We start from the raw sequence: 25,311 nt of genomic DNA, 5'->3' as shown, positions 1-25,311 counted from the left end.
ATAAAGGATTAGGAAAAAGATAAAAAGCAGCTTACGGCCATACCTCTCTGGTTCCGCCCGATCTCGTCTGATCTCGGAAGCTAAGCAGAGCAGGGCCTGGTTAGTACCTGGATGGAAGACCGCCTGGGAATCCCAGGTGCCGTAAGCTTTTTCACTTCTCTCTGAAAGCTGCAGAGCGCCGCAGATTGTACACCTACAAATTACAAAAAGTATATCACATTGTTGAAGAGATGCATGTTTATTGTTGTTTTAACGTTGGATATGAAAGGCATTTAGACAATATTATCAAACATGATTCCGTTTCATGGTTGCTAAATTAGTGTTGATCAACATTTAACAATTGGCATACTTTTGTTTGTAATTTAGCCGTTGAAATACAGGTGCTAACCAAACATGTTAGATTTACCAAAGAAGAAAAGTAAAGTTCCCTTTAGGTTTTAGGAACCTCTCTTGCCAATGCTAAGAACTGCTTCAATTTTAGAAAAAGAAACTTCTGATTATCTTTGACACGTTTTAAAGGATTAGGAAAAAGATGAAAAGCAGCTTACGGCCATACCTCTCTGGTTCCGCCCGATCTCGTCTGATCTCGGAAGCTAAGCAGAGCAGGGCCTGGTTAGTACCTGAATGGAAGACCGCCTGGGAATCCCAGGTGCCGTAAGCTTTTTCACTTCTCTCTCTGAAAGCCGCCCAGCGCCGTAGCTTGTACACCTACACAATTGTAAAAAGTTGATCACATTGTAGAAGAGATGCAATAGGAAGAAGATGAAAGGTGGCTTACGTCCATACCATCGTCAGGCCATTTGAGGTGGCGGGGACTGCAATGGCCATCCACCGATTGGCTGGGACTCCTGGGCGGGTCTTCTCTAGTCCATCCAATTTTCGCCATAGGATGTCACAGCCTTCTTTGCATACCCTTATTTAACCCACACAAAGATGCCAACGGCAGGCGTGACATAATTTTTTGACGCATTATAAAGGATTAGGAAAAAGATAAAAAGCAGCTTACGGCCATACCTCTCTGGTTCCGCCCGATCTCGTCTGATCTCGGAAGCTAAGCAGAGCAGGGCCTGGTTAGTACCTGGATGGAAGACCGCCTGGGAATCCCAGGTGCCGTAAGCTTTTTCACTTCTCTCTGAAAGCTGCAGAGCGCCGCAGATTGTACACCTACAAATTACAAAAAGTATATCACATTGTTGAAGAGATGCATGTTTATTGTTGTTTTAACGTTGGATATGAAAGGCATTTAGACAATATTATCAAACATGATTCCGTTTCATGGTTGCTAAATTAGTGTTGATCAACATTTAACAATTGGCATACTTTTGTTTGTAATTTAGCCGTTGAAATACAGGTGCTAACCAAACATGTTAGATTTACCAAAGAAGAAAAGTAAAGTTCCCTTTAGGTTTTAGGAACCTCTCTTGCCAATGCTAAGAACTGCTTCAATTTTAGAAAAAGAAACTTCTGATTATCTTTGACACGTTTTAAAGGATTAGGAAAAAGATGAAAAGCAGCTTACGGCCATACCTCTCTGGTTCCGCCCGATCTCGTCTGATCTCGGAAGCTAAGCAGAGCAGGGCCTGGTTAGTACCTGAATGGAAGACCGCCTGGGAATCCCAGGTGCCGTAAGCTTTTTCACTTCTCTCTCTGAAAGCCGCCCAGCGCCGTAGCTTGTACACCTACACAATTGTAAAAAGTTGATCACATTGTAGAAGAGATGCAATAGGAAGAAGATGAAAGGTGGCTTACGTCCATACCATCGTCAGGCCATTTGAGGTGGCGGGGACTGCAATGGCCATCCACCGATTGGCTGGGACTCCTGGGCGGGTCTTCTCTAGTCCATCCAATTTTCGCCATAGGATGTCACAGCCTTCTTTGCATACCCTTATTTAACCCACACAAAGATGCCAACGGCAGGCGTGACATAATTTTTTGACGCATTATAAAGGATTAGGAAAAAGATAAAAAGCAGCTTACGGCCATACCTCTCTGGTTCCGCCCGATCTCGTCTGATCTCGGAAGCTAAGCAGAGCAGGGCCTGGTTAGTACCTGGATGGAAGACCGCCTGGGAATCCCAGGTGCCGTAAGCTTTTTCACTTCTCTCTGAAAGCTGCAGAGCGCCGCAGATTGTACACCTACAAATTACAAAAAGTATATCACATTGTTGAAGAGATGCATGTTTATTGTTGTTTTAACGTTGGATATGAAAGGCATTTAGACAATATTATCAAACATGATTCCGTTTCATGGTTGCTAAATTAGTGTTGATCAACATTTAACAATTGGCATACTTTTGTTTGTAATTTAGCCGTTGAAATACAGGTGCTAACCAAACATGTTAGATTTACCAAAGAAGAAAAGTAAAGTTCCCTTTAGGTTTTAGGAACCTCTCTTGCCAATGCTAAGAACTGCTTCAATTTTAGAAAAAGAAACTTCTGATTATCTTTGACACGTTTTAAAGGATTAGGAAAAAGATGAAAAGCAGCTTACGGCCATACCTCTCTGGTTCCGCCCGATCTCGTCTGATCTCGGAAGCTAAGCAGAGCAGGGCCTGGTTAGTACCTGAATGGAAGACCGCCTGGGAATCCCAGGTGCCGTAAGCTTTTTCACTTCTCTCTCTGAAAGCCGCCCAGCGCCGTAGCTTGTACACCTACACAATTGTAAAAAGTTGATCACATTGTAGAAGAGATGCAATAGGAAGAAGATGAAAGGTGGCTTACGTCCATACCATCGTCAGGCCATTTGAGGTGGCGGGGACTGCAATGGCCATCCACCGATTGGCTGGGACTCCTGGGCGGGTCTTCTCTAGTCCATCCAATTTTCGCCATAGGATGTCACAGCCTTCTTTGCATACCCTTATTTAACCCACACAAAGATGCCAACGGCAGGCGTGACATAATTTTTTGACGCATTATAAACGATTAGGAAAAAGATAAAAAGCAGCTTACGGCCATACCTCTCTGGTTCCGCCCGATCTCGTCTGATCTCGGAAGCTAAGCAGAGCAGGGCCTGGTTAGTACCTGGATGGAAGACCGCCTGGGAATCCCAGGTGCCGTAAGCTTTTTCACTTCTCTCTCTGAAAGCCGCCCAGCGCCGTAGCTTGTACACCTACACAATTGTAAAAAGTTGATCACATTGTAGAAGAGATGCAATAGGAAGAAGATGAAAGGTGGCTTACGTCCATACCATCGTCAGGCCATTTGAGGTGGCGGGGACTGCAATGGCCATCCACCGATTGGCTGGGACTCCTGGGCGGGTCTTCTCTAGTCCATCCAATTTTCGCCATAGGATGTCACAGCCTTCTTTGCATACCCTTATTTAACCCACACAAAGATGCCAACGGCAGGCGTGACATTATTTTTTGACGCATTATAAAGGATTAGGAAAAAGATAAAAAGCAGCTTACGGCCATACCTCTCTGGTTCCGCCCGATCTCGTCTGATCTCGGAAGCTAAGCAGAGCAGGGCCTGGTTAGTACCTGGATGGAAGACCGCCTGGGAATCCCAGGTGCCGTAAGCTTTTTCACTTCTCTCTGAAAGCTGCAGAGCGCCGCAGATTGTACACCTACAAATTACAAAAAGTATATCACATTGTTGAAGAGATGCATGTTTAGTGTTGTTTTAACGTTGGATATGAAAGGGAATTAGACAATATTATCCAAAATGATTCCGTTTCATGGTTGCTAAATTAGTGTTGATCAACATTTAACAATTGGCATACTTTTGTTTGTAATTTAGCCGTTGAAATACAGGTGCTAACCCAACATGTTAGAATTGCCAGTGAAGAAAAGTAAAGTTACCTTCAGGTTTTAGAAACCTCTCTTGCCAATCCTAAGAACTGCTTCAATTTTAGAAAAAGAAACTCTTCTGATTATCTTTGACGCATTATAAAGGATTAGGAAAAAGATAAAAAGCAGCTTACGGCCATACCTCTCTGGTTCCGCCCGATCTCGTCTGATCTCGGAAGCTAAGCAGAGCAGGGCCTGGTTAGTACCTGGATGGAAGACCGCCTGGGAATCCCAGGTGCCGTAAGCTTTTTCACTTCTCTCTCCGAAAGCCGCCCACCGCCGCAGATTGTACACCTTCACAATTGTAAAAAGTATTTCACATTGTAGAAGAGATGCAATAGGAAGAAGATGAAAGGTGGCTTACGTCCATACCATCGTCAGGCCATTTGAGGTGGCGGGGACTGCAATGGCCATCCACCGATTGGCTGGGACTCCTGGGCGGGTCTTCTCTAGTCCATCCAATTTTCGCCATAGGATGTCACAGCCTTCTTTGCATACCCTTATTTAACCCACACAAAGATGCCAACGGCAGGCGTGACATAATTTTTTGACGCATTATAAAGGATTAGGAAAAAGATAAAAAGCAGCTTACGGCCATACCTCTCTGGTTCCGCCCGATCTCGTCTGATCTCGGAAGCTAAGCAGAGCAGGGCCTGGTTAGTACCTGGATGGAAGACCGCCTGGGAATCCCAGGTGCCGTAAGCTTTTTCACTTCTCTCTGAAAGCTGCAGAGCGCCGCAGATTGTACACCTACAAATTACAAAAAGTATATCACATTGTTGAAGAGATGCATGTTTAGTGTTGTTTTAACGTTGCATATGAAAGGCATTTAGACAATATTATCAAACATGATTCCGTTTCATGGTTGCTAAATTAGTGTTGATCAACATTTAACAATTGGCATACTTTTGTTTGTAATTTAGCCGTTGAAATACAGGTGCTAACCAAACATGTTAGATTTACCAAAGAAGAAAAGTAAAGTTCCCTTTAGGTTTTAGGAACCTCTCTTGCCAATGCTAAGAACTGCTTCAATTTTAGAAAAAGAAACTTCTGATTATCTTTGACACGTTTTAAAGGATTAGGAAAAAGATGAAAAGCAGCTTACGGCCATACCTCTCTGGTTCCGCCCGATCTCGTCTGATCTCGGAAGCTAAGCAGAGCAGGGCCTGGTTAGTACCTGGATGGAAGACCGCCTGGGAATCCCAGGTGCCGTAAGCTTTTTCACTTCTCTCTCTGAAAGCCGCCCAGCGCCGTAGCTTGTACACCTACACAATTGTAAAAAGTTGATCACATTGTAGAAGAGATGCAATAGGAAGAAGATGAAAGGTGGCTTACGTCCATACCATCGTCAGGCCATTTGAGGTGGCGGGGACTGCAATGGCCATCCACCGATTGGCTGGGACTCCTGGGCGGGTCTTCTCTAGTCCATCCAATTTTCGCCATAGGATGTCACAGCCTTCTTTGCATACCCTTATTTAACCCACACAAAGATGCCAACGGCAGGCGTGACATAATTTTTTGACGCATTATAAAGGATTAGGAAAAAGATAAAAAGCAGCTTACGGCCATACCTCTCTGGTTCCGCCCGATCTCGTCTGATCTCGGAAGCTAAGCAGAGCAGGGCCTGGTTAGTACCTGGATGGAAGACCGCCTGGGAATCCCAGGTGCCGTAAGCTTTTTCACTTCTCTCTGAAAGCTGCAGAGCGCCGCAGATTGTACACCTACAAATTACAAAAAGTATATCACATTGTTGAAGAGATGCATGTTTAGTGTTGTTTTAACGTTGGATATGAAAGGGAATTAGACAATATTATCCAAAATGATTCCGTTTCATGGTTGCTAAATTAGTGTTGATCAACATTTAACAATTGGCATACTTTTGTTTGTAATTTAGCCGTTGAAATACAGGTGCTAACCCAACATGTTAGAATTGCCAGTGAAGAAAAGTAAAGTTACCTTCAGGTTTTAGAAACCTCTCTTGCCAATCCTAAGAACTGCTTCAATTTTAGAAAAAGAAACTCTTCTGATTATCTTTGACGCATTATAAAGGATTAGGAAAAAGATAAAAAGCAGCTTACGGCCATACCTCTCTGGTTCCGCCCGATCTCGTCTGATCTCGGAAGCTAAGCAGAGCAGGGCCTGGTTAGTACCTGGATGGAAGACCGCCTGGGAATCCCAGGTGCCGTAAGCTTTTTCACTTCTCTCTCCGAAAGCCGCCCACCGCCGCAGATTGTACACCTTCACAATTGTAAAAAGTATTTCACATTGTAGAAGAGATGCAATAGGAAGAAGATGAAAGGTGGCTTACGTCCATACCATCGTCAGGCCATTTGAGGTGGCGGGGACTGCAATGGCCATCCACCGATTGGCTGGGACTCCTGGGCGGGTCTTCTCTAGTCCATCCAATTTTCGCCATAGGATGTCACAGCCTTCTTTGCATACCCTTATTTAACCCACACAAAGATGCCAACGGCAGGCGTGACATAATTTTTTGACGCATTATAAAGGATTAGGAAAAAGATAAAAAGCAGCTTACGGCCATACCTCTCTGGTTCCGCCCGATCTCGTCTGATCTCGGAAGCTAAGCAGAGCAGGGCCTGGTTAGTACCTGGATGGAAGACCGCCTGGGAATCCCAGGTGCCGTAAGCTTTTTCACTTCTCTCTGAAAGCTGCAGAGCGCCGCAGATTGTACACCTACAAATTACAAAAAGTATATCACATTGTTGAAGAGATGCATGTTTATTGTTGTTTTAACGTTGGATATGAAAGGCATTTAGACAATATTATCAAACATGATTCCGTTTCATGGTTGCTAAATTAGTGTTGATCAACATTTAACAATTGGCATACTTTTGTTTGTAATTTAGCCGTTGAAATACAGGTGCTAACCAAACATGTTAGATTTACCAAAGAAGAAAAGTAAAGTTCCCTTTAGGTTTTAGGAACCTCTCTTGCCAATGCTAAGAACTGCTTCAATTTTAGAAAAAGAAACTTCTGATTATCTTTGACACGTTTTAAAGGATTAGGAAAAAGATGAAAAGCAGCTTACGGCCATACCTCTCTGGTTCCGCCCGATCTCGTCTGATCTCGGAAGCTAAGCAGAGCAGGGCCTGGTTAGTACCTGGATGGAAGACCGCCTGGGAATCCCAGGTGCCGTAAGCTTTTTCACTTCTCTCTCTGAAAGCCGCCCAGCGCCGTAGCTTGTACACCTACACAATTGTAAAAAGTTGATCACATTGTAGAAGAGATGCAATAGGAAGAAGATGAAAGGTGGCTTACGTCCATACCATCGTCAGGCCATTTGAGGTGGCGGGGACTGCAATGGCCATCCACCGATTGGCTGGGACTCCTGGGCGGGTCTTCTCTAGTCCATCCAATTTTCGCCATAGGATGTCACAGCCTTCTTTGCATACCCTTATTTAACCCACACAAAGATGCCAACGGCAGGCGTGACATAATTTTTTGACGCATTATAAAGGATTAGGAAAAAGATAAAAAGCAGCTTACGGCCATACCTCTCTGGTTCCGCCCGATCTCGTCTGATCTCGGAAGCTAAGCAGAGCAGGGCCTGGTTAGTACCTGGATGGAAGACCGCCTGGGAATCCCAGGTGCCGTAAGCTTTTTCACTTCTCTCTCTGAAAGCCGCCCAGCGCCGTAGCTTGTACACCTACACAATTGTAAAAAGTTGATCACATTGTAGAAGAGATGCAATAGGAAGAAGATGAAAGGTGGCTTACGTCCATACCATCGTCAGGCCATTTGAGGTGGCGGGGACTGCAATGGCCATCCACCGATTGGCTGGGACTCCTGGGCGGGTCTTCTCTAGTCCATCCAATTTTCGCCATAGGATGTCACAGCCTTCTTTGCATACCCTTATTTAACCCACACAAAGATGCCAACGGCAGGCGTGACATAATTTTTTGACGCATTATAAAGGATTAGGAAAAAGATAAAAAGCAGCTTACGGCCATACCTCTCTGGTTCCGCCCGATCTCGTCTGATCTCGGAAGCTAAGCAGAGCAGGGCCTGGTTAGTACCTGGATGGAAGACCGCCTGGGAATCCCAGGTGCCGTAAGCTTTTTCACTTCTCTCTCTGAAAGCCGCCCAGCGCCGTAGCTTGTACACCTACACAATTGTAAAAAGTTTATCACATTGTTGAAGAGATGCATGTTTAGTGTTGTTTTAACGTTGCATATGAAAGGAAATTAGACAATATTATCCAAAATGATTCCGTTTCATGATTGCTAAATTAGTGTTGATCAACATTTTACGATTGGCATACTATTGTTTGTAATTTAGCCGTTGAAATACAGGTGCTAACCAAACATGTTAGATTTACCAGTGAAGAAAAGTAAAGTTCCCTTCAGGTTTTAGGAACCTCTCTTGCCAATGCTAAGAACTGCTTCAATTTTAGAAAAAGAAACTTCTGATTATCTTTGACACGTTTTAAAGGATTAGGAAAAAGATGAAAAGCAGCTTACGGCCATACCTCTCTGGTTCCGCCCGATCTCGTCTGATCTCGGAAGCTAAGCAGAGCAGGGCCTGGTTAGTACCTGGATGGAAGACCGCCTGGGAATCCCAGGTGCCGTAAGCTTTTTCACTTCTCTCTCTGAAAGCCGCCCAGCGCCGTAAATTGTACACCTACACAATTGTAAAAAGTTTATCACATTGTAGAAGAGATGCAATAGGAAGAAGATGAAAGGTGGCTTACGTCCATACCATCATCAGGCCATTTGAGGTGGCGGGGACTGCAATGGCCATCCACCGATTGGCTGGGACTCCTGGGCGGGTCTTCTCTAGTCCATCCAATTTTCGCCATAGGATGTCACAGCCTTCTTTGCATACCCTTATTTAACCCACACAAAGATGCCAACGGCAGGCGTGACATAATTTTTTGACGCATTATAAAGGATTAGGAAAAAGATAAAAAGCAGCTTACGGCCATACCTCTCTGGTTCCGCCCGATCTCGTCTGATCTCGGAAGCTAAGCAGAGCAGGGCCTGGTTAGTACCTGGATGGAAGACCGCCTGGGAATCCCAGGTGCCGTAAGCTTTTTCACTTCTCTCTCTGAAAGCCGCCCAGCGCCGTAGCTTGTACACCTACACAATTGTAAAAAGTTGATCACATTGTAGAAGAGATGCAATAGGAAGAAGATGAAAGGTGGCTTACGTCCATACCATCGTCAGGCCATTTGAGGTGGCGGGGACTGCAATGGCCATCCACCGATTGGCTGGGACTCCTGGGCGGGTCTTCTCTAGTCCATCCAATTTTCGCCATAGGATGTCACAGCCTTCTTTGCATACCCTTATTTAACCCACACAAAGATGCCAACGGCAGGCGTGACATAATTTTTTGACGCATTATAAAGGATTAGGAAAAAGATAAAAAGCAGCTTACGGCCATACCTCTCTGGTTCCGCCCGATCTCGTCTGATCTCGGAAGCTAAGCAGAGCAGGGCCTGGTTAGTACCTGGATGGAAGACCGCCTGGGAATCCCAGGTGCCGTAAGCTTTTTCACTTCTCTCTGAAAGCTGCAGAGCGCCGCAGATTGTACACCTACAAATTACAAAAAGTATATCACATTGTTGAAGAGATGCATGTTTATTGTTGTTTTAACGTTGGATATGAAAGGCATTTAGACAATATTATCAAACATGATTCCGTTTCATGGTTGCTAAATTAGTGTTGATCAACATTTAACAATTGGCATACTTTTGTTTGTAATTTAGCCGTTGAAATACAGTTGCTAACCAAACATGTTAGATTTACCAGTGAAGAAAAGTAAAGTTCCCTTTAGGTTTTAGGAACCTCTCTTGCCAATGCTAAGAACTGCTTCAATTTTAGAAAAAGAAACTTCTGATTATCTTTGACACGTTTTAAAGGATTAGGAAAAAGATGAAAAGCAGCTTACGGCCATACCTCTCTGGTTCCGCCCGATCTCGTCTGATCTCGGAAGCTAAGCAGAGCAGGGCCTGGTTAGTACCTGGATGGAAGACCGCCTGGGAATCCCAGGTGCCGTAAGCTTTTTCACTTCTCTCTCTGAAAGCCGCCCAGCGCCGTAGCTTGTACACCTACACAATTGTAAAAAGTTGATCACATTGTAGAAGAGATGCAATAGGAAGAAGATGAAAGGTGGCTTACGTCCATACCATCGTCAGGCCATTTGAGGTGGCGGGGACTGCAATGGCCATCCACCGATTGGCTGGGACTCCTGGGCGGGTCTTCTCTAGTCCATCCAATTTTCGCCATAGGATGTCACAGCCTTCTTTGCATACCCTTATTTAACCCACACAAAGATGCCAACGGCAGGCGTGACATTATTTTTTGACGCATTATAAAGGATTAGGAAAAAGATAAAAAGCAGCTTACGGCCATACCTCTCTGGTTCCGCCCGATCTCGTCTGATCTCGGAAGCTAAGCAGAGCAGGGCCTGGTTAGTACCTGGATGGAAGACCGCCTGGGAATCCCAGGTGCCGTAAGCTTTTTCACTTCTCTCTGAAAGCTGCAGAGCGCCGCAGATTGTACACCTACAAATTACAAAAAGTATATCACATTGTTGAAGAGATGCATGTTTAGTGTTGTTTTAACGTTGGATATGAAAGGGAATTAGACAATATTATCCAAAATGATTCCGTTTCATGGTTGCTAAATTAGTGTTGATCAACATTTAACAATTGGCATACTTTTGTTTGTAATTTAGCCGTTGAAATACAGGTGCTAACCCAACATGTTAGAATTGCCAGTGAAGAAAAGTAAAGTTACCTTCAGGTTTTAGAAACCTCTCTTGCCAATCCTAAGAACTGCTTCAATTTTAGAAAAAGAAACTCTTCTGATTATCTTTGACGCATTATAAAGGATTAGGAAAAAGATAAAAAGCAGCTTACGGCCATACCTCTCTGGTTCCGCCCGATCTCGTCTGATCTCGGAAGCTAAGCAGAGCAGGGCCTGGTTAGTACCTGGATGGAAGACCGCCTGGGAATCCCAGGTGCCGTAAGCTTTTTCACTTCTCTCTCCGAAAGCCGCCCACCGCCGCAGATTGTACACCTTCACAATTGTAAAAAGTATTTCACATTGTAGAAGAGATGCAATAGGAAGAAGATGAAAGGTGGCTTACGTCCATACCATCGTCAGGCCATTTGAGGTGGCGGGGACTGCAATGGCCATCCACCGATTGGCTGGGACTCCTGGGCGGGTCTTCTCTAGTCCATCCAATTTTCGCCATAGGATGTCACAGCCTTCTTTGCATACCCTTATTTAACCCACACAAAGATGCCAACGGCAGGCGTGACATAATTTTTTGACGCATTATAAAGGATTAGGAAAAAGATAAAAAGCAGCTTACGGCCATACCTCTCTGGTTCCGCCCGATCTCGTCTGATCTCGGAAGCTAAGCAGAGCAGGGCCTGGTTAGTACCTGGATGGAAGACCGCCTGGGAATCCCAGGTGCCGTAAGCTTTTTCACTTCTCTCTGAAAGCTGCAGAGCGCCGCAGATTGTACACCTACAAATTACAAAAAGTATATCACATTGTTGAAGAGATGCATGTTTAGTGTTGTTTTAACGTTGCATATGAAAGGCATTTAGACAATATTATCAAACATGATTCCGTTTCATGGTTGCTAAATTAGTGTTGATCAACATTTAACAATTGGCATACTTTTGTTTGTAATTTAGCCGTTGAAATACAGGTGCTAACCAAACATGTTAGATTTACCAAAGAAGAAAAGTAAAGTTCCCTTTAGGTTTTAGGAACCTCTCTTGCCAATGCTAAGAACTGCTTCAATTTTAGAAAAAGAAACTTCTGATTATCTTTGACACGTTTTAAAGGATTAGGAAAAAGATGAAAAGCAGCTTACGGCCATACCTCTCTGGTTCCGCCCGATCTCGTCTGATCTCGGAAGCTAAGCAGAGCAGGGCCTGGTTCGTACCTGGATGGAAGACCGCCTGGGAATCCCAGGTGCCGTAAGCTTTTTCACTTCTCTCTCTGAAAGCCGCCCAGCGCCGTAGCTTGTACACCTACACAATTGTAAAAAGTTGATCACATTGTAGAAGAGATGCAATAGGAAGAAGATGAAAGGTGGCTTACGTCCATACCATCGTCAGGCCATTTGAGGTGGCGGGGACTGCAATGGCCATCCACCGATTGGCTGGGACTCCTGGGCGGGTCTTCTCTAGTCCATCCAATTTTCGCCATAGGATGTCACAGCCTTCTTTGCATACCCTTATTTAACCCACACAAAGATGCCAACGGCAGGCGTGACATTATTTTTTGACGCATTATAAAGGATTAGGAAAAAGATAAAAAGCAGCTTACGGCCATACCTCTCTGGTTCCGCCCGATCTCGTCTGATCTCGGAAGCTAAGCAGAGCAGGGCCTGGTTAGTACCTGGATGGAAGACCGCCTGGGAATCCCAGGTGCCGTAAGCTTTTTCACTTCTCTCTGAAAGCTGCAGAGCGCCGCAGATTGTACACCTACAAATTACAAAAAGTATATCACATTGTTGAAGAGATGCATGTTTAGTGTTGTTTTAACGTTGGATATGAAAGGGAATTAGACAATATTATCCAAAATGATTCCGTTTCATGGTTGCTAAATTAGTGTTGATCAACATTTAACAATTGGCATACTTTTGTTTGTAATTTAGCCGTTGAAATACAGTTGCTAACCAAACATGTTAGATTTACCAGTGAAGAAAAGTAAAGTTCCCTTTAGGTTTTAGGAACCTCTCTTGCCAATGCTAAGAACTGCTTCAATTTTAGAAAAAGAAACTTCTGATTATCTTTGACACGTTTTAAAGGATTAGGAAAAAGATGAAAAGCAGCTTACGGCCATACCTCTCTGGTTCCGCCCGATCTCGTCTGATCTCGGAAGCTAAGCAGAGCAGGGCCTGGTTAGTACCTGGATGGAAGACCGCCTGGGAATCCCAGGTGCCGTAAGCTTTTTCACTTCTCTCTCTGAAAGCCGCCCAGCGCCGTAGCTTGTACACCTACACAATTGTAAAAAGTTGATCACATTGTAGAAGAGATGCAATAGGAAGAAGATGAAAGGTGGCTTACGTCCATACCATCGTCAGGCCATTTGAGGTGGCGGGGACTGCAATGGCCATCCACCGATTGGCTGGGACTCCTGGGCGGGTCTTCTCTAGTCCATCCAATTTTCGCCATAGGATGTCACAGCCTTCTTTGCATACCCTTATTTAACCCACACAAAGATGCCAACGGCAGGCGTGACATTATTTTTTGACGCATTATAAAGGATTAGGAAAAAGATAAAAAGCAGCTTACGGCCATACCTCTCTGGTTCCGCCCGATCTCGTCTGATCTCGGAAGCTAAGCAGAGCAGGGCCTGGTTAGTACCTGGATGGAAGACCGCCTGGGAATCCCAGGTGCCGTAAGCTTTTTCACTTCTCTCTGAAAGCTGCAGAGCGCCGCAGATTGTACACCTACAAATTACAAAAAGTATATCACATTGTTGAAGAGATGCATGTTTAGTGTTGTTTTAACGTTGGATATGAAAGGGAATTAGACAATATTATCCAAAATGATTCCGTTTCATGGTTGCTAAATTAGTGTTGATCAACATTTAACAATTGGCATACTTTTGTTTGTAATTTAGCCGTTGAAATACAGGTGCTAACCCAACATGTTAGAATTGCCAGTGAAGAAAAGTAAAGTTACCTTCAGGTTTTAGAAACCTCTCTTGCCAATCCTAAGAACTGCTTCAATTTTAGAAAAAGAAACTCTTCTGATTATCTTTGACGCATTATAAAGGATTAGGAAAAAGATAAAAAGCAGCTTACGGCCATACCTCTCTGGTTCCGCCCGATCTCGTCTGATCTCGGAAGCTAAGCAGAGCAGGGCCTGGTTAGTACCTGGATGGAAGACCGCCTGGGAATCCCAGGTGCCGTAAGCTTTTTCACTTCTCTCTCCGAAAGCCGCCCACCGCCGCAGATTGTACACCTTCACAATTGTAAAAAGTATTTCACATTGTAGAAGAGATGCAATAGGAAGAAGATGAAAGGTGGCTTACGTCCATACCATCGTCAGGCCATTTGAGGTGGCGGGGACTGCAATGGCCATCCACCGATTGGCTGGGACTCCTGGGCGGGTCTTCTCTAGTCCATCCAATTTTCGCCATAGGATGTCACAGCCTTCTTTGCATACCCTTATTTAACCCACACAAAGATGCCAACGGCAGGCGTGACATAATTTTTTGACGCATTATAAAGGATTAGGAAAAAGATAAAAAGCAGCTTACGGCCATACCTCTCTGGTTCCGCCCGATCTCGTCTGATCTCGGAAGCTAAGCAGAGCAGGGCCTGGTTAGTACCTGGATGGAAGACCGCCTGGGAATCCCAGGTGCCGTAAGCTTTTTCACTTCTCTCTGAAAGCTGCAGAGCGCCGCAGATTGTACACCTACAAATTACAAAAAGTATATCACATTGTTGAAGAGATGCATGTTTAGTGTTGTTTTAACGTTGCATATGAAAGGCATTTAGACAATATTATCAAACATGATTCCGTTTCATGGTTGCTAAATTAGTGTTGATCAACATTTAACAATTGGCATACTTTTGTTTGTAATTTAGCCGTTGAAATACAGGTGCTAACCAAACATGTTAGATTTACCAAAGAAGAAAAGTAAAGTTCCCTTTAGGTTTTAGGAACCTCTCTTGCCAATGCTAAGAACTGCTTCAATTTTAGAAAAAGAAACTTCTGATTATCTTTGACACGTTTTAAAGGATTAGGAAAAAGATGAAAAGCAGCTTACGGCCATACCTCTCTGGTTCCGCCCGATCTCGTCTGATCTCGGAAGCTAAGCAGAGCAGGGCCTGGTTAGTACCTGGATGGAAGACCGCCTGGGAATCCCAGGTGCCGTAAGCTTTTTCACTTCTCTCTCTGAAAGCCGCCCAGCGCCGTAGCTTGTACACCTACACAATTGTAAAAAGTTGATCACATTGTAGAAGAGATGCAATAGGAAGAAGATGAAAGGTGGCTTACGTCCATACCATCGTCAGGCCATTTGAGGTGGCGGGGACTGCAATGGCCATCCACCGATTGGCTGGGACTCCTGGGCGGGTCTTCTCTAGTCCATCCAATTTTCGCCATAGGATGTCACAGCCTTCTTTGCATACCCTTATTTAACCCACACAAAGATGCCAACGGCAGGCGTGACATAATTTTTTGACGCATTATAAAGGATTAGGAAAAAGATAAAAAGCAGCTTACGGCCATACCTCTCTGGTTCCGCCCGATCTCGTCTGATCTCGGAAGCTAAGCAGAGCAGGGCCTGGTTAGTACCTGGATGGAAGACCGCCTGGGAATCCCAGGTGCCGTAAGCTTTTTCACTTCTCTCTGAAAGCTGCAGAGCGCCGCAGATTGTACACCTACAAATTACAAAAAGTATATCACATTGTTGAAGAGATGCATGTTTAGTGTTGTTTTAACGTTGGATATGAAAGGGAATTAGACAATATTATCCAAAATGATTCCGTTTCATGGTTGCTAAATTAGTGTTGATCAACATTTAACAATTGGCATACTTTTGTTTGTAATTTAGCCGTTGAAATACAGGTGCTAACCCAACATGTTAGAATTGCCAGTGAAGAAAAGTAAAGTTACCTTCAGGTTTTAGAAACCTCTCTTGCCAATCCTAAGAACTGCTTCAATTTTAGAAAAAGAAACTCTTCTGATTATCTTTGACGCATTATAAAGGATTAGGAAAAAGATAAAAAGCAGCTTACGGCCATACCTCTCTGGTTCCGCCCGATCTCGTCTGATCTCGGAAGCTAAGCAGAGCAGGGCCTGGTTAGTACCTGGATGGAAGACCGCCTGGGAATCCCAGGTGCCGTAAGCTTTTTCACTTCTCTCTCCGAAAGCCGCCCACCGCCGCAGATTGTACACCTTCACAATTGTAAAAAGTATTTCACATTGTAGAAGAGATGCAATAGGAAGAAGATGAAAGGTGGCTTACGTCCATACCATCGTCAGGCCATTTGAGGTGGCGGGGACTGCAATGGCCATCCACCGATTGGCTGGGACTCCTGGGCGGGTCTTCTCTAGTCCATCCAATTTTCGCCATAGGATGTCACAGCCTTCTTTGCATACCCTTATTTAACCCACACAAAGATGCCAACGGCAGGCGTGACATAATTTTTTGACGCATTATAAAGGATTAGGAAAAAGATAAAAAGCAGCTTACGGCCATACCTCTCTGGTTCCGCCCGATCTCGTCTGATCTCGGAAGCTAAGCAGAGCAGGGCCTGGTTAGTACCTGGATGGAAGACCGCCTGGGAATCCCAGGTGCCGTAAGCTTTTTCACTTCTCTCTGAAAGCTGCAGAGCGCCGCAGATTGTACACCTACAAATTACAAAAAGTATATCACATTGTTGAAGAGATGCATGTTTATTGTTGTTTTAACGTTGGATATGAAAGGCATTTAGACAATATTATCAAACATGATTCCGTTTCATGGTTGCTAAATTAGTGTTGATCAACATTTAACAATTGGCATACTTTTGTTTGTAATTTAGCCGTTGAAATACAGGTGCTAACCAAACATGTTAGATTTACCAAAGAAGAAAAGTAAAGTTCCCTTTAGGTTTTAGGAACCTCTCTTGCCAATGCTAAGAACTGCTTCAATTTTAGAAAAAGAAACTTCTGATTATCTTTGACACGTTTTAAAGGATTAGGAAAAAGATGAAAAGCAGCTTACGGCCATACCTCTCTGGTTCCGCCCGATCTCGTCTGATCTCGGAAGCTAAGCAGAGCAGGGCCTGGTTAGTACCTGGATGGAAGACCGCCTGGGAATCCCAGGTGCCGTAAGCTTTTTCACTTCTCTCTCTGAAAGCCGCCCAGCGCCGTAGCTTGTACACCTACACAATTGTAAAAAGTTGATCACATTGTAGAAGAGATGCAATAGGAAGAAGATGAAAGGTGGCTTACGTCCATACCATCGTCAGGCCATTTGAGGTGGCGGGGACTGCAATGGCCATCCACCGATTGGCTGGGACTCCTGGGCGGGTCTTCTCTAGTCCATCCAATTTTCGCCATAGGATGTCACAGCCTTCTTTGCATACCCTTATTTAACCCACACAAAGATGCCAACGGCAGGCGTGACATAATTTTTTGACGCATTATAAAGGATTAGGAAAAAGATAAAAAGCAGCTTACGGCCATACCTCTCTGGTTCCGCCCGATCTCGTCTGATCTCGGAAGCTAAGCAGAGCAGGGCCTGGTTAGTACCTGGATGGAAGACCGCCTGGGAATCCCAGGTGCCGTAAGCTTTTTCACTTCTCTCTCTGAAAGCCGCCCAGCGCCGTAGCTTGTACACCTACACAATTGTAAAAAGTTGATCACATTGTAGAAGAGATGCAATAGGAAGAAGATGAAAGGTGGCTTACGTCCATACCATCGTCAGGCCATTTGAGGTGGCGGGGACTGCAATGGCCATCCACCGATTGGCTGGGACTCCTGGGCGGGTCTTCTCTAGTCCATCCAATTTTCGCCATAGGATGTCACAGCCTTCTTTGCATACCCTTATTTAACCCACACAAAGATGCCAACGGCAGGCGTGACATAATTTTTTGACGCATTATAAAGGATTAGGAAAAAGATAAAAAGCAGCTTACGGCCATACCTCTCTGGTTCCGCCCGATCTCGTCTGATCTCGGAAGCTAAGCAGAGCAGGGCCTGGTTAGTACCTGGATGGAAGACCGCCTGGGAATCCCAGGTGCCGTAAGCTTTTTCACTTCTCTCTCTGAAAGCCGCCCAGCGCCGTAGCTTGTACACCTACACAATTGTAAAAAGTTTATCACATTGTTGAAGAGATGCATGTTTAGTGTTGTTTTAACGTTGCATATGAAAGGAAATTAGACAATATTATCCAAAATGATTCCGTTTCATGATTGCTAAATTAGTGTTGATCAACATTTTACGATTGGCATACTATTGTTTGTAATTTAGCCGTTGAAATACAGGTGCTAACCAAACATGTTAGATTTACCAGTGAAGAAAAGTAAAGTTCCCTTCAGGTTTTAGGAACCTCTCTTGCCAATGCTAAGAACTGCTTCAATTTTAGAAAAAGAAACTTCTGATTATCTTTGACACGTTTTAAAGGATTAGGAAAAAGATGAAAAGCAGCTTACGGCCATACCTCTCTGGTTCCGCCCGATCTCGTCTGATCTCGGAAGCTAAGCAGAGCAGGGCCTGGTTAGTACCTGGATGGAAGACCGCCTGGGAATCCCAGGTGCCGTAAGCTTTTTCACTTCTCTCTCTGAAAGCCGCCCAGCGCCGTAAATTGTACACCTACACAATTGTAAAAAGTTTATCACATTGTAGAAGAGATGCAATAGGAAGAAGATGAAAGGTGGCTTACGTCCATACCATCATCAGGCCATTTGAGGTGGCGGGGACTGCAATGGCCATCCACCGATTGGCTGGGACTCCTGGGCGGGTCTTCTCTAGTCCATCCAATTTTCGCCATAGGATGTCACAGCCTTCTTTGCATACCCTTATTTAACCCACACAAAGATGCCAACGGCAGGCGTGACATAATTTTTTGACGCATTATAAAGGATTAGGAAAAAGATAAAAAGCAGCTTACGGCCATACCTCTCTGGTTCCGCCCGATCTCGTCTGATCTCGGAAGCTAAGCAGAGCAGGGCCTGGTTAGTACCTGGATGGAAGACCGCCTGGGAATCCCAGGTGCCGTAAGCTTTTTCACTTCTCTCTCCGAAAGCCGCCCACCGCCGCAGATTGTACACCTTCACAATTGTAAAAAGTATTTCACATTGTAGAAGAGATGCAATAGGAAGAAGATGAAAGGTGGCTTACGTCCATACCATCGTCAGGCCATTTGAGGTGGCGGGGACTGCAATGGCCATCCACCGATTGGCTGGGACTCCTGGGCGGGTCTTCTCTAGTCCATCCAATTTTCGCCATAGGATGTCACAGCCTTCTTTGCATACCCTTATTTAACCCACACAAAGATGCCAACGGCAGGCGTGACATAATTTTTTGACGCATTATAAAGGATTAGGAAAAAGATAAAAAGCAGCTTACGGCCATACCTCTCTGGTTCCGCCCGATCTCGTCTGATCTCGGAAGCTAAGCAGAGCAGGGCCTGGTTAGTACCTGGATGGAAGACCGCCTGGGAATCCCAGGTGCCGTAAGCTTTTTCACTTCTCTCTGAAAGCTGCAGAGCGCCGCAGATTGTACACCTACAAATTACAAAAAGTATATCACATTGTTGAAGAGATGCATGTTTATTGTTGTTTTAACGTTGGATATGAAAGGCATTTAGACAATATTATCAAACATGATTCCGTTTCATGGTTGCTAAATTAGTGTTGATCAACATTTAACAATTGGCATACTTTTGTTTGTAATTTAGCCGTTGAAATACAGGTGCTAACCAAACATGTTAGATTTACCAAAGAAGAAAAGTAAAGTTCCCTTTAGGTTTTAGGAACCTCTCTTGCCAATGCTAAGAACTGCTTCAATTTTAGAAAAAGAAACTTCTGATTATCTTTGACACGTTTTAAAGGATTAGGAAAAAGATGAAAAGCAGCTTACGGCCATACCTCTCTGGTTCCGCCCGATCTCGTCTGATCTCGGAAGCTAAGCAGAGCAGGGCCTGGTTAGTACCTGGATGGAAGACCGCCTGGGAATCCCAGGTGCCGTAAGCTTTTTCACTTCTCTCTCTGAAAGCCGCCCAGCGCCGTAGCTTGTACACCTACACAATTGTAAAAAGTTGATCACATTGTAGAAGAGATGCAATAGGAAGAAGATGAAAGGTGGCTTACGTCCATACCATCGTCAGGCCATTTGAGGTGGCGGGGACTGCAATGGCCATCCACCGATTGGCTGGGACTCCTGGGCGGGTCTTCTCTAGTCCATCCAATTTTCGCCATAGGATGTCACAGCCTTCTTTGCATACCCTTATTTAACCCACACAAAGATGCCAACGGCAGGCGTGACATAATTTTTTGACGCATTATAAAGGATTAGGAAAAAGATAAAAAGCAGCTTACGGCCATACCTCTCTGGTTCCGCCCGATCTCGTCTGATCTCGGAAGCTAAGCAGAGCAGGGCCTGGTTAGTACCTGGATGGAAGACCGCCTGGGAATCCCAGGTGCCGTAAGCTTTTTCACTTCTCTCTCTGAAAGCCGCCCAGCGCCGTAGCTTGTACACCTACACAATTGTAAAAAGTTGATCACATTGTAGAAGAGATGCAATAGGAAGAAGATGAAAGGTGGCTTACGTCCATACCATCGTCAGGCCATTTGAGGTGGCGGGGACTGCAATGGCCATCCACCGATTGGCTGGGACTCCTGGGCGGGTCTTCTCTAGTCCATCCAATTTTCGCCATAGGATGTCACAGCCTTCTTTGCATACCCTTATTTAACCCACACAAAGATGCCAACGGCAGGCGTGACATAATTTTTTGACGCATTATAAAGGATTAGGAAAAAGATAAAAAGCAGCTTACGGCCATACCTCTCTGGTTCCGCCCGATCTCGTCTGATCTCGGAAGCTAAGCAGAGCAGGGCCTGGTTAGTACCTGGATGGAAGACCGCCTGGGAATCCCAGGTGCCGTAAGCTTTTTCACTTCTCTCTCTGAAAGCCGCCCAGCGCCGTAGCTTGTACACCTACACAATTGTAAAAAGTTTATCACATTGTTGAAGAGATGCATGTTTAGTGTTGTTTTAACGTTGCATATGAAAGGAAATTAGACAATATTATCCAAAATGATTCCGTTTCATGATTGCTAAATTAGTGTTGATCAACATTTTACGATTGGCATACTATTGTTTGTAATTTAGCCGTTGAAATACAGGTGCTAACCAAACATGTTAGATTTACCAGTGAAGAAAAGTAAAGTTCCCTTCAGGTTTTAGGAACCTCTCTTGCCAATGCTAAGAACTGCTTCAATTTTAGAAAAAGAAACTTCTGATTATCTTTGACACGTTTTAAAGGATTAGGAAAAAGATGAAAAGCAGCTTACGGCCATACCTCTCTGGTTCCGCCCGATCTCGTCTGATCTCGGAAGCTAAGCAGAGCAGGGCCTGGTTAGTACCTGGATGGAAGACCGCCTGGGAATCCCAGGTGCCGTAAGCTTTTTCACTTCTCTCTCTGAAAGCCGCCCAGCGCCGTAAATTGTACACCTACACAATTGTAAAAAGTTTATCACATTGTAGAAGAGATGCAATAGGAAGAAGATGAAAGGTGGCTTACGTCCATACCATCATCAGGCCATTTGAGGTGGCGGGGACTGCAATGGCCATCCACCGATTGGCTGGGACTCCTGGGCGGGTCTTCTCTAGTCCATCCAATTTTCGCCATAGGATGTCACAGCCTTCTTTGCATACCCTTATTTAACCCACACAAAGATGCCAACGGCAGGCGTGACATAATTTTTTGACGCATTATAAAGGATTAGGAAAAAGATAAAAAGCAGCTTACGGCCATACCTCTCTGGTTCCGCCCGATCTCGTCTGATCTCGGAAGCTAAGCAGAGCAGGGCCTGGTTAGTACCTGGATGGAAGACCGCCTGGGAATCCCAGGTGCCGTAAGCTTTTTCACTTCTCTCTCTGAAAGCCGCCCAGCGCCGTAGCTTGTACACCTACACAATTGTAAAAAGTTGATCACATTGTAGAAGAGATGCAATAGGAAGAAGATGAAAGGTGGCTTACGTCCATACCATCGTCAGGCCATTTGAGGTGGCGGGGACTGCAATGGCCATCCACCGATTGGCTGGGACTCCTGGGCGGGTCTTCTCTAGTCCATCCAATTTTCGCCATAGGATGTCACAGCCTTCTTTGCATACCCTTATTTAACCCACACAAAGATGCCAACGGCAGGCGTGACATAATTTTTTGACGCATTATAAAGGATTAGGAAAAAGATAAAAAGCAGCTTACGGCCATACCTCTCTGGTTCCGCCCGATCTCGTCTGATCTCGGAAGCTAAGCAGAGCAGGGCCTGGTTAGTACCTGGATGGAAGACCGCCTGGGAATCCCAGGTGCCGTAAGCTTTTTCACTTCTCTCTGAAAGCTGCAGAGCGCCGCAGATTGTACACCTACAAATTACAAAAAGTATATCACATTGTTGAAGAGATGCATGTTTATTGTTGTTTTAACGTTGGATATGAAAGGCATTTAGACAATATTATCAAACATGATTCCGTTTCATGGTTGCTAAATTAGTGTTGATCAACATTTAACAATTGGCATACTTTTGTTTGTAATTTAGCCGTTGAAATACAGTTGCTAACCAAACATGTTAGATTTACCAGTGAAGAAAAGTAAAGTTCCCTTTAGGTTTTAGGAACCTCTCTTGCCAATGCTAAGAACTGCTTCAATTTTAGAAAAAGAAACTTCTGATTATCTTTGACACGTTTTAAAGGATTAGGAAAAAGATGAAAAGCAGCTTACGGCCATACCTCTCTGGTTCCGCCCGATCTCGTCTGATCTCGGAAGCTAAGCAGAGCAGGGCCTGGTTAGTACCTGGATGGAAGACCGCCTGGGAATCCCAGGTGCCGTAAGCTTTTTCACTTCTCTCTCTGAAAGCCGCCCAGCGCCGTAGCTTGTACACCTACACAATTGTAAAAAGTTGATCACATTGTAGAAGAGATGCAATAGGAAGAAGATGAAAGGTGGCTTACGTCCATACCATCGTCAGGCCATTTGAGGTGGCGGGGACTGCAATGGCCATCCACCGATTGGCTGGGACTCCTGGGCGGGTCTTCTCTAGTCCATCCAATTTTCGCCATAGGATGTCACAGCCTTCTTTGCATACCCTTATTTAACCCACACAAAGATGCCAACGGCAGGCGTGACATTATTTTTTGACGCATTATAAAGGATTAGGAAAAAGATAAAAAGCAGCTTACGGCCATACCTCTCTGGTTCCGCCCGATCTCGTCTGATCTCGGAAGCTAAGCAGAGCAGGGCCTGGTTAGTACCTGGATGGAAGACCGCCTGGGAATCCCAGGTGCCGTAAGCTTTTTCACTTCTCTCTGAAAGCTGCAGAGCGCCGCAGATTGTACACCTACAAATTACAAAAAGTATATCACATTGTTGAAGAGATGCATGTTTAGTGTTGTTTTAACGTTGGATATGAAAGGGAATTAGACAATATTATCCAAAATGATTCCGTTTCATGGTTGCTAAATTAGTGTTGATCAACATTTAACAATTGGCATACTTTTGTTTGTAATTTAGCCGTTGAAATACAGGTGCTAACCCAACATGTTAGAATTGCCAGTGAAGAAAAGTAAAGTTACCTTCAGGTTTTAGAAACCTCTCTTGCCAATCCTAAGAACTGCTTCAATTTTAGAAAAAGAAACTCTTCTGATTATCTTTGACGCATTATAAAGGATTAGGAAAAAGATAAAAAGCAGCTTACGGCCATACCTCTCTGGTTCCGCCCGATCTCGTCTGATCTCGGAAGCTAAGCAGAGCAGGGCCTGGTTAGTACCTGGATGGAAGACCGCCTGGGAATCCCAGGTGCCGTAAGCTTTTTCACTTCTCTCTCCGAAAGCCGCCCACCGCCGCAGATTGTACACCTTCACAATTGTAAAAAGTATTTCACATTGTAGAAGAGATGCAATAGGAAGAAGATGAAAGGTGGCTTACGTCCATACCATCGTCAGGCCATTTGAGGTGGCGGGGACTGCAATGGCCATCCACCGATTGGCTGGGACTCCTGGGCGGGTCTTCTCTAGTCCATCCAATTTTCGCCATAGGATGTCACAGCCTTCTTTGCATACCCTTATTTAACCCACACAAAGATGCCAACGGCAGGCGTGACATAATTTTTTGACGCATTATAAAGGATTAGGAAAAAGATAAAAAGCAGCTTACGGCCATACCTCTCTGGTTCCGCCCGATCTCGTCTGATCTCGGAAGCTAAGCAGAGCAGGGCCTGGTTAGTACCTGGATGGAAGACCGCCTGGGAATCCCAGGTGCCGTAAGCTTTTTCACTTCTCTCTGAAAGCTGCAGAGCGCCGCAGATTGTACACCTACAAATTACAAAAAGTATATCACATTGTTGAAGAGATGCATGTTTAGTGTTGTTTTAACGTTGCATATGAAAGGCATTTAGACAATATTATCAAACATGATTCCGTTTCATGGTTGCTAAATTAGTGTTGATCAACATTTAACAATTGGCATACTTTTGTTTGTAATTTAGCCGTTGAAATACAGGTGCTAACCAAACATGTTAGATTTACCAAAGAAGAAAAGTAAAGTTCCCTTTAGGTTTTAGGAACCTCTCTTGCCAATGCTAAGAACTGCTTCAATTTTAGAAAAAGAAACTTCTGATTATCTTTGACACGTTTTAAAGGATTAGGAAAAAGATGAAAAGCAGCTTACGGCCATACCTCTCTGGTTCCGCCCGATCTCGTCTGATCTCGGAAGCTAAGCAGAGCAGGGCCTGGTTCGTACCTGGATGGAAGACCGCCTGGGAATCCCAGGTGCCGTAAGCTTTTTCACTTCTCTCTCTGAAAGCCGCCCAGCGCCGTAGCTTGTACACCTACACAATTGTAAAAAGTTTATCACATTGTAGAAGAGATGCAATAGGAAGAAGATGAAAGGTGGCTTACGTCCATACCATCGTCAGGCCATTTGAGGTGGCGGGGACTGCAATGGCCATCCACCGATTGGCTGGGACTCCTGGGCGGGTCTTCTCTAGTCCATCCAATTTTCGCCATAGGATGTCACAGCCTTCTTTGCATACCCTTATTTAACCCACACAAAGATGCCAACGGCAGGCGTGACATTATTTTTTGACGCATTATAAAGGATTAGGAAAAAGATAAAAAGCAGCTTACGGCCATACCTCTCTGGTTCCGCCCGATCTCGTCTGATCTCGGAAGCTAAGCAGAGCAGGGCCTGGTTAGTACCTGGATGGAAGACCGCCTGGGAATCCCAGGTGCCGTAAGCTTTTTCACTTCTCTCTGAAAGCTGCAGAGCGCCGCAGATTGTACACCTACAAATTACAAAAAGTATATCACATTGTTGAAGAGATGCATGTTTAGTGTTGTTTTAACGTTGGATATGAAAGGGAATTAGACAATATTATCCAAAATGATTCCGTTTCATGGTTGCTAAATTAGTGTTGATCAACATTTAACAATTGGCATACTTTTGTTTGTAATTTAGCCGTTGAAATACAGTTGCTAACCAAACATGTTAGATTTACCAGTGAAGAAAAGTAAAGTTCCCTTTAGGTTTTAGGAACCTCTCTTGCCAATGCTAAGAACTGCTTCAATTTTAGAAAAAGAAACTTCTGATTATCTTTGACACGTTTTAAAGGATTAGGAAAAAGATGAAAAGCAGCTTACGGCCATACCTCTCTGGTTCCGCCCGATCTCGTCTGATCTCGGAAGCTAAGCAGAGCAGGGCCTGGTTAGTACCTGGATGGAAGACCGCCTGGGAATCCCAGGTGCCGTAAGCTTTTTCACTTCTCTCTCTGAAAGCCGCCCAGCGCCGTAGCTTGTACACCTACACAATTGTAA

The 25,311-nt window shown here is 44.6% G+C and overlaps 53 non-coding genes across 53 annotated transcripts; all 53 read left to right on the top strand.

Annotated features, from left to right (window-relative positions):
* The first annotated feature begins 29 nt into the window (after window positions 1-29).
* Window positions 30-148, top strand: LOC134111917 (5S ribosomal RNA). Its single transcript, XR_009945258.1, has one exon. It is a non-coding gene; the product is annotated as a 5S ribosomal RNA (ribosomal RNA).
* Window positions 149-542: 394 nt separating this feature from the next.
* LOC134111071 (5S ribosomal RNA) lies at window positions 543-661 on the top strand. The gene has a single exon (XR_009944454.1). It is a non-coding gene; the product is annotated as a 5S ribosomal RNA (ribosomal RNA).
* Window positions 662-1,000: 339 nt separating this feature from the next.
* Window positions 1,001-1,119, top strand: LOC134111916 (5S ribosomal RNA). The gene has a single exon (XR_009945257.1). It is a non-coding gene; the product is annotated as a 5S ribosomal RNA (ribosomal RNA).
* A 394-nt stretch (window positions 1,120-1,513) lies between these two features.
* Window positions 1,514-1,632, top strand: LOC134111070 (5S ribosomal RNA). The gene has a single exon (XR_009944453.1). It is a non-coding gene; the product is annotated as a 5S ribosomal RNA (ribosomal RNA).
* Window positions 1,633-1,971: 339 nt separating this feature from the next.
* On the top strand, window positions 1,972-2,090 carry LOC134111915 (5S ribosomal RNA). Its single transcript, XR_009945256.1, has one exon. It is a non-coding gene; the product is annotated as a 5S ribosomal RNA (ribosomal RNA).
* Window positions 2,091-2,484: 394 nt separating this feature from the next.
* On the top strand, window positions 2,485-2,603 carry LOC134111069 (5S ribosomal RNA). The gene has a single exon (XR_009944452.1). It is a non-coding gene; the product is annotated as a 5S ribosomal RNA (ribosomal RNA).
* A 339-nt stretch (window positions 2,604-2,942) lies between these two features.
* LOC134111914 (5S ribosomal RNA) lies at window positions 2,943-3,061 on the top strand. Its single transcript, XR_009945255.1, has one exon. It is a non-coding gene; the product is annotated as a 5S ribosomal RNA (ribosomal RNA).
* Window positions 3,062-3,400: 339 nt separating this feature from the next.
* On the top strand, window positions 3,401-3,519 carry LOC134111912 (5S ribosomal RNA). The gene has a single exon (XR_009945253.1). It is a non-coding gene; the product is annotated as a 5S ribosomal RNA (ribosomal RNA).
* A 396-nt stretch (window positions 3,520-3,915) lies between these two features.
* LOC134111911 (5S ribosomal RNA) lies at window positions 3,916-4,034 on the top strand. The gene has a single exon (XR_009945252.1). It is a non-coding gene; the product is annotated as a 5S ribosomal RNA (ribosomal RNA).
* A 339-nt stretch (window positions 4,035-4,373) lies between these two features.
* LOC134111910 (5S ribosomal RNA) lies at window positions 4,374-4,492 on the top strand. The gene has a single exon (XR_009945251.1). It is a non-coding gene; the product is annotated as a 5S ribosomal RNA (ribosomal RNA).
* A 394-nt stretch (window positions 4,493-4,886) lies between these two features.
* On the top strand, window positions 4,887-5,005 carry LOC134111909 (5S ribosomal RNA). The gene has a single exon (XR_009945250.1). It is a non-coding gene; the product is annotated as a 5S ribosomal RNA (ribosomal RNA).
* Window positions 5,006-5,344: 339 nt separating this feature from the next.
* On the top strand, window positions 5,345-5,463 carry LOC134111908 (5S ribosomal RNA). The gene has a single exon (XR_009945249.1). It is a non-coding gene; the product is annotated as a 5S ribosomal RNA (ribosomal RNA).
* Window positions 5,464-5,859: 396 nt separating this feature from the next.
* LOC134111907 (5S ribosomal RNA) lies at window positions 5,860-5,978 on the top strand. Its single transcript, XR_009945248.1, has one exon. It is a non-coding gene; the product is annotated as a 5S ribosomal RNA (ribosomal RNA).
* Window positions 5,979-6,317: 339 nt separating this feature from the next.
* On the top strand, window positions 6,318-6,436 carry LOC134111906 (5S ribosomal RNA). The gene has a single exon (XR_009945247.1). It is a non-coding gene; the product is annotated as a 5S ribosomal RNA (ribosomal RNA).
* Window positions 6,437-6,830: 394 nt separating this feature from the next.
* On the top strand, window positions 6,831-6,949 carry LOC134111905 (5S ribosomal RNA). The gene has a single exon (XR_009945246.1). It is a non-coding gene; the product is annotated as a 5S ribosomal RNA (ribosomal RNA).
* Window positions 6,950-7,288: 339 nt separating this feature from the next.
* On the top strand, window positions 7,289-7,407 carry LOC134111904 (5S ribosomal RNA). Its single transcript, XR_009945245.1, has one exon. It is a non-coding gene; the product is annotated as a 5S ribosomal RNA (ribosomal RNA).
* Window positions 7,408-7,746: 339 nt separating this feature from the next.
* On the top strand, window positions 7,747-7,865 carry LOC134111903 (5S ribosomal RNA). The gene has a single exon (XR_009945244.1). It is a non-coding gene; the product is annotated as a 5S ribosomal RNA (ribosomal RNA).
* A 397-nt stretch (window positions 7,866-8,262) lies between these two features.
* Window positions 8,263-8,381, top strand: LOC134111901 (5S ribosomal RNA). Its single transcript, XR_009945242.1, has one exon. It is a non-coding gene; the product is annotated as a 5S ribosomal RNA (ribosomal RNA).
* Window positions 8,382-8,720: 339 nt separating this feature from the next.
* Window positions 8,721-8,839, top strand: LOC134111900 (5S ribosomal RNA). Its single transcript, XR_009945241.1, has one exon. It is a non-coding gene; the product is annotated as a 5S ribosomal RNA (ribosomal RNA).
* A 339-nt stretch (window positions 8,840-9,178) lies between these two features.
* On the top strand, window positions 9,179-9,297 carry LOC134111899 (5S ribosomal RNA). Its single transcript, XR_009945240.1, has one exon. It is a non-coding gene; the product is annotated as a 5S ribosomal RNA (ribosomal RNA).
* Window positions 9,298-9,691: 394 nt separating this feature from the next.
* LOC134111898 (5S ribosomal RNA) lies at window positions 9,692-9,810 on the top strand. Its single transcript, XR_009945239.1, has one exon. It is a non-coding gene; the product is annotated as a 5S ribosomal RNA (ribosomal RNA).
* A 339-nt stretch (window positions 9,811-10,149) lies between these two features.
* On the top strand, window positions 10,150-10,268 carry LOC134111897 (5S ribosomal RNA). Its single transcript, XR_009945238.1, has one exon. It is a non-coding gene; the product is annotated as a 5S ribosomal RNA (ribosomal RNA).
* A 396-nt stretch (window positions 10,269-10,664) lies between these two features.
* LOC134111896 (5S ribosomal RNA) lies at window positions 10,665-10,783 on the top strand. The gene has a single exon (XR_009945237.1). It is a non-coding gene; the product is annotated as a 5S ribosomal RNA (ribosomal RNA).
* A 339-nt stretch (window positions 10,784-11,122) lies between these two features.
* On the top strand, window positions 11,123-11,241 carry LOC134111895 (5S ribosomal RNA). Its single transcript, XR_009945236.1, has one exon. It is a non-coding gene; the product is annotated as a 5S ribosomal RNA (ribosomal RNA).
* A 394-nt stretch (window positions 11,242-11,635) lies between these two features.
* Window positions 11,636-11,754, top strand: LOC134111190 (5S ribosomal RNA). Its single transcript, XR_009944572.1, has one exon. It is a non-coding gene; the product is annotated as a 5S ribosomal RNA (ribosomal RNA).
* A 339-nt stretch (window positions 11,755-12,093) lies between these two features.
* Window positions 12,094-12,212, top strand: LOC134111894 (5S ribosomal RNA). Its single transcript, XR_009945235.1, has one exon. It is a non-coding gene; the product is annotated as a 5S ribosomal RNA (ribosomal RNA).
* A 394-nt stretch (window positions 12,213-12,606) lies between these two features.
* LOC134111893 (5S ribosomal RNA) lies at window positions 12,607-12,725 on the top strand. Its single transcript, XR_009945234.1, has one exon. It is a non-coding gene; the product is annotated as a 5S ribosomal RNA (ribosomal RNA).
* A 339-nt stretch (window positions 12,726-13,064) lies between these two features.
* Window positions 13,065-13,183, top strand: LOC134111892 (5S ribosomal RNA). The gene has a single exon (XR_009945233.1). It is a non-coding gene; the product is annotated as a 5S ribosomal RNA (ribosomal RNA).
* A 396-nt stretch (window positions 13,184-13,579) lies between these two features.
* On the top strand, window positions 13,580-13,698 carry LOC134111890 (5S ribosomal RNA). Its single transcript, XR_009945231.1, has one exon. It is a non-coding gene; the product is annotated as a 5S ribosomal RNA (ribosomal RNA).
* A 339-nt stretch (window positions 13,699-14,037) lies between these two features.
* Window positions 14,038-14,156, top strand: LOC134111889 (5S ribosomal RNA). The gene has a single exon (XR_009945230.1). It is a non-coding gene; the product is annotated as a 5S ribosomal RNA (ribosomal RNA).
* Window positions 14,157-14,550: 394 nt separating this feature from the next.
* On the top strand, window positions 14,551-14,669 carry LOC134111888 (5S ribosomal RNA). The gene has a single exon (XR_009945229.1). It is a non-coding gene; the product is annotated as a 5S ribosomal RNA (ribosomal RNA).
* Window positions 14,670-15,008: 339 nt separating this feature from the next.
* Window positions 15,009-15,127, top strand: LOC134111887 (5S ribosomal RNA). The gene has a single exon (XR_009945228.1). It is a non-coding gene; the product is annotated as a 5S ribosomal RNA (ribosomal RNA).
* Window positions 15,128-15,523: 396 nt separating this feature from the next.
* Window positions 15,524-15,642, top strand: LOC134111886 (5S ribosomal RNA). The gene has a single exon (XR_009945227.1). It is a non-coding gene; the product is annotated as a 5S ribosomal RNA (ribosomal RNA).
* A 339-nt stretch (window positions 15,643-15,981) lies between these two features.
* Window positions 15,982-16,100, top strand: LOC134111885 (5S ribosomal RNA). Its single transcript, XR_009945226.1, has one exon. It is a non-coding gene; the product is annotated as a 5S ribosomal RNA (ribosomal RNA).
* Window positions 16,101-16,494: 394 nt separating this feature from the next.
* On the top strand, window positions 16,495-16,613 carry LOC134111884 (5S ribosomal RNA). Its single transcript, XR_009945225.1, has one exon. It is a non-coding gene; the product is annotated as a 5S ribosomal RNA (ribosomal RNA).
* A 339-nt stretch (window positions 16,614-16,952) lies between these two features.
* LOC134111883 (5S ribosomal RNA) lies at window positions 16,953-17,071 on the top strand. The gene has a single exon (XR_009945224.1). It is a non-coding gene; the product is annotated as a 5S ribosomal RNA (ribosomal RNA).
* Window positions 17,072-17,410: 339 nt separating this feature from the next.
* Window positions 17,411-17,529, top strand: LOC134111882 (5S ribosomal RNA). The gene has a single exon (XR_009945223.1). It is a non-coding gene; the product is annotated as a 5S ribosomal RNA (ribosomal RNA).
* A 397-nt stretch (window positions 17,530-17,926) lies between these two features.
* Window positions 17,927-18,045, top strand: LOC134111881 (5S ribosomal RNA). Its single transcript, XR_009945222.1, has one exon. It is a non-coding gene; the product is annotated as a 5S ribosomal RNA (ribosomal RNA).
* A 339-nt stretch (window positions 18,046-18,384) lies between these two features.
* LOC134111879 (5S ribosomal RNA) lies at window positions 18,385-18,503 on the top strand. The gene has a single exon (XR_009945220.1). It is a non-coding gene; the product is annotated as a 5S ribosomal RNA (ribosomal RNA).
* Window positions 18,504-18,842: 339 nt separating this feature from the next.
* On the top strand, window positions 18,843-18,961 carry LOC134111878 (5S ribosomal RNA). Its single transcript, XR_009945219.1, has one exon. It is a non-coding gene; the product is annotated as a 5S ribosomal RNA (ribosomal RNA).
* A 394-nt stretch (window positions 18,962-19,355) lies between these two features.
* LOC134111877 (5S ribosomal RNA) lies at window positions 19,356-19,474 on the top strand. The gene has a single exon (XR_009945218.1). It is a non-coding gene; the product is annotated as a 5S ribosomal RNA (ribosomal RNA).
* Window positions 19,475-19,813: 339 nt separating this feature from the next.
* On the top strand, window positions 19,814-19,932 carry LOC134111876 (5S ribosomal RNA). The gene has a single exon (XR_009945217.1). It is a non-coding gene; the product is annotated as a 5S ribosomal RNA (ribosomal RNA).
* A 339-nt stretch (window positions 19,933-20,271) lies between these two features.
* On the top strand, window positions 20,272-20,390 carry LOC134111875 (5S ribosomal RNA). Its single transcript, XR_009945216.1, has one exon. It is a non-coding gene; the product is annotated as a 5S ribosomal RNA (ribosomal RNA).
* Window positions 20,391-20,787: 397 nt separating this feature from the next.
* LOC134111874 (5S ribosomal RNA) lies at window positions 20,788-20,906 on the top strand. The gene has a single exon (XR_009945215.1). It is a non-coding gene; the product is annotated as a 5S ribosomal RNA (ribosomal RNA).
* A 339-nt stretch (window positions 20,907-21,245) lies between these two features.
* LOC134111873 (5S ribosomal RNA) lies at window positions 21,246-21,364 on the top strand. The gene has a single exon (XR_009945214.1). It is a non-coding gene; the product is annotated as a 5S ribosomal RNA (ribosomal RNA).
* Window positions 21,365-21,703: 339 nt separating this feature from the next.
* Window positions 21,704-21,822, top strand: LOC134111872 (5S ribosomal RNA). The gene has a single exon (XR_009945213.1). It is a non-coding gene; the product is annotated as a 5S ribosomal RNA (ribosomal RNA).
* Window positions 21,823-22,216: 394 nt separating this feature from the next.
* Window positions 22,217-22,335, top strand: LOC134111871 (5S ribosomal RNA). The gene has a single exon (XR_009945212.1). It is a non-coding gene; the product is annotated as a 5S ribosomal RNA (ribosomal RNA).
* Window positions 22,336-22,674: 339 nt separating this feature from the next.
* Window positions 22,675-22,793, top strand: LOC134111870 (5S ribosomal RNA). Its single transcript, XR_009945211.1, has one exon. It is a non-coding gene; the product is annotated as a 5S ribosomal RNA (ribosomal RNA).
* A 396-nt stretch (window positions 22,794-23,189) lies between these two features.
* LOC134111868 (5S ribosomal RNA) lies at window positions 23,190-23,308 on the top strand. Its single transcript, XR_009945209.1, has one exon. It is a non-coding gene; the product is annotated as a 5S ribosomal RNA (ribosomal RNA).
* Window positions 23,309-23,647: 339 nt separating this feature from the next.
* LOC134111867 (5S ribosomal RNA) lies at window positions 23,648-23,766 on the top strand. The gene has a single exon (XR_009945208.1). It is a non-coding gene; the product is annotated as a 5S ribosomal RNA (ribosomal RNA).
* A 394-nt stretch (window positions 23,767-24,160) lies between these two features.
* LOC134111189 (5S ribosomal RNA) lies at window positions 24,161-24,279 on the top strand. Its single transcript, XR_009944571.1, has one exon. It is a non-coding gene; the product is annotated as a 5S ribosomal RNA (ribosomal RNA).
* Window positions 24,280-24,618: 339 nt separating this feature from the next.
* LOC134111866 (5S ribosomal RNA) lies at window positions 24,619-24,737 on the top strand. The gene has a single exon (XR_009945207.1). It is a non-coding gene; the product is annotated as a 5S ribosomal RNA (ribosomal RNA).
* A 394-nt stretch (window positions 24,738-25,131) lies between these two features.
* On the top strand, window positions 25,132-25,250 carry LOC134111865 (5S ribosomal RNA). The gene has a single exon (XR_009945206.1). It is a non-coding gene; the product is annotated as a 5S ribosomal RNA (ribosomal RNA).
* Window positions 25,251-25,311: the final 61 nt, after the last annotated feature.

Source organism: Pungitius pungitius, unplaced genomic scaffold (genome assembly GCF_949316345.1).
Source record: "Pungitius pungitius unplaced genomic scaffold, fPunPun2.1 scaffold_29, whole genome shotgun sequence".
Lineage (NCBI taxonomy): Eukaryota > Metazoa > Chordata > Actinopteri > Perciformes > Gasterosteidae > Pungitius > Pungitius pungitius.
This window is presented reverse-complemented; position numbering and strand designations above follow the sequence as displayed.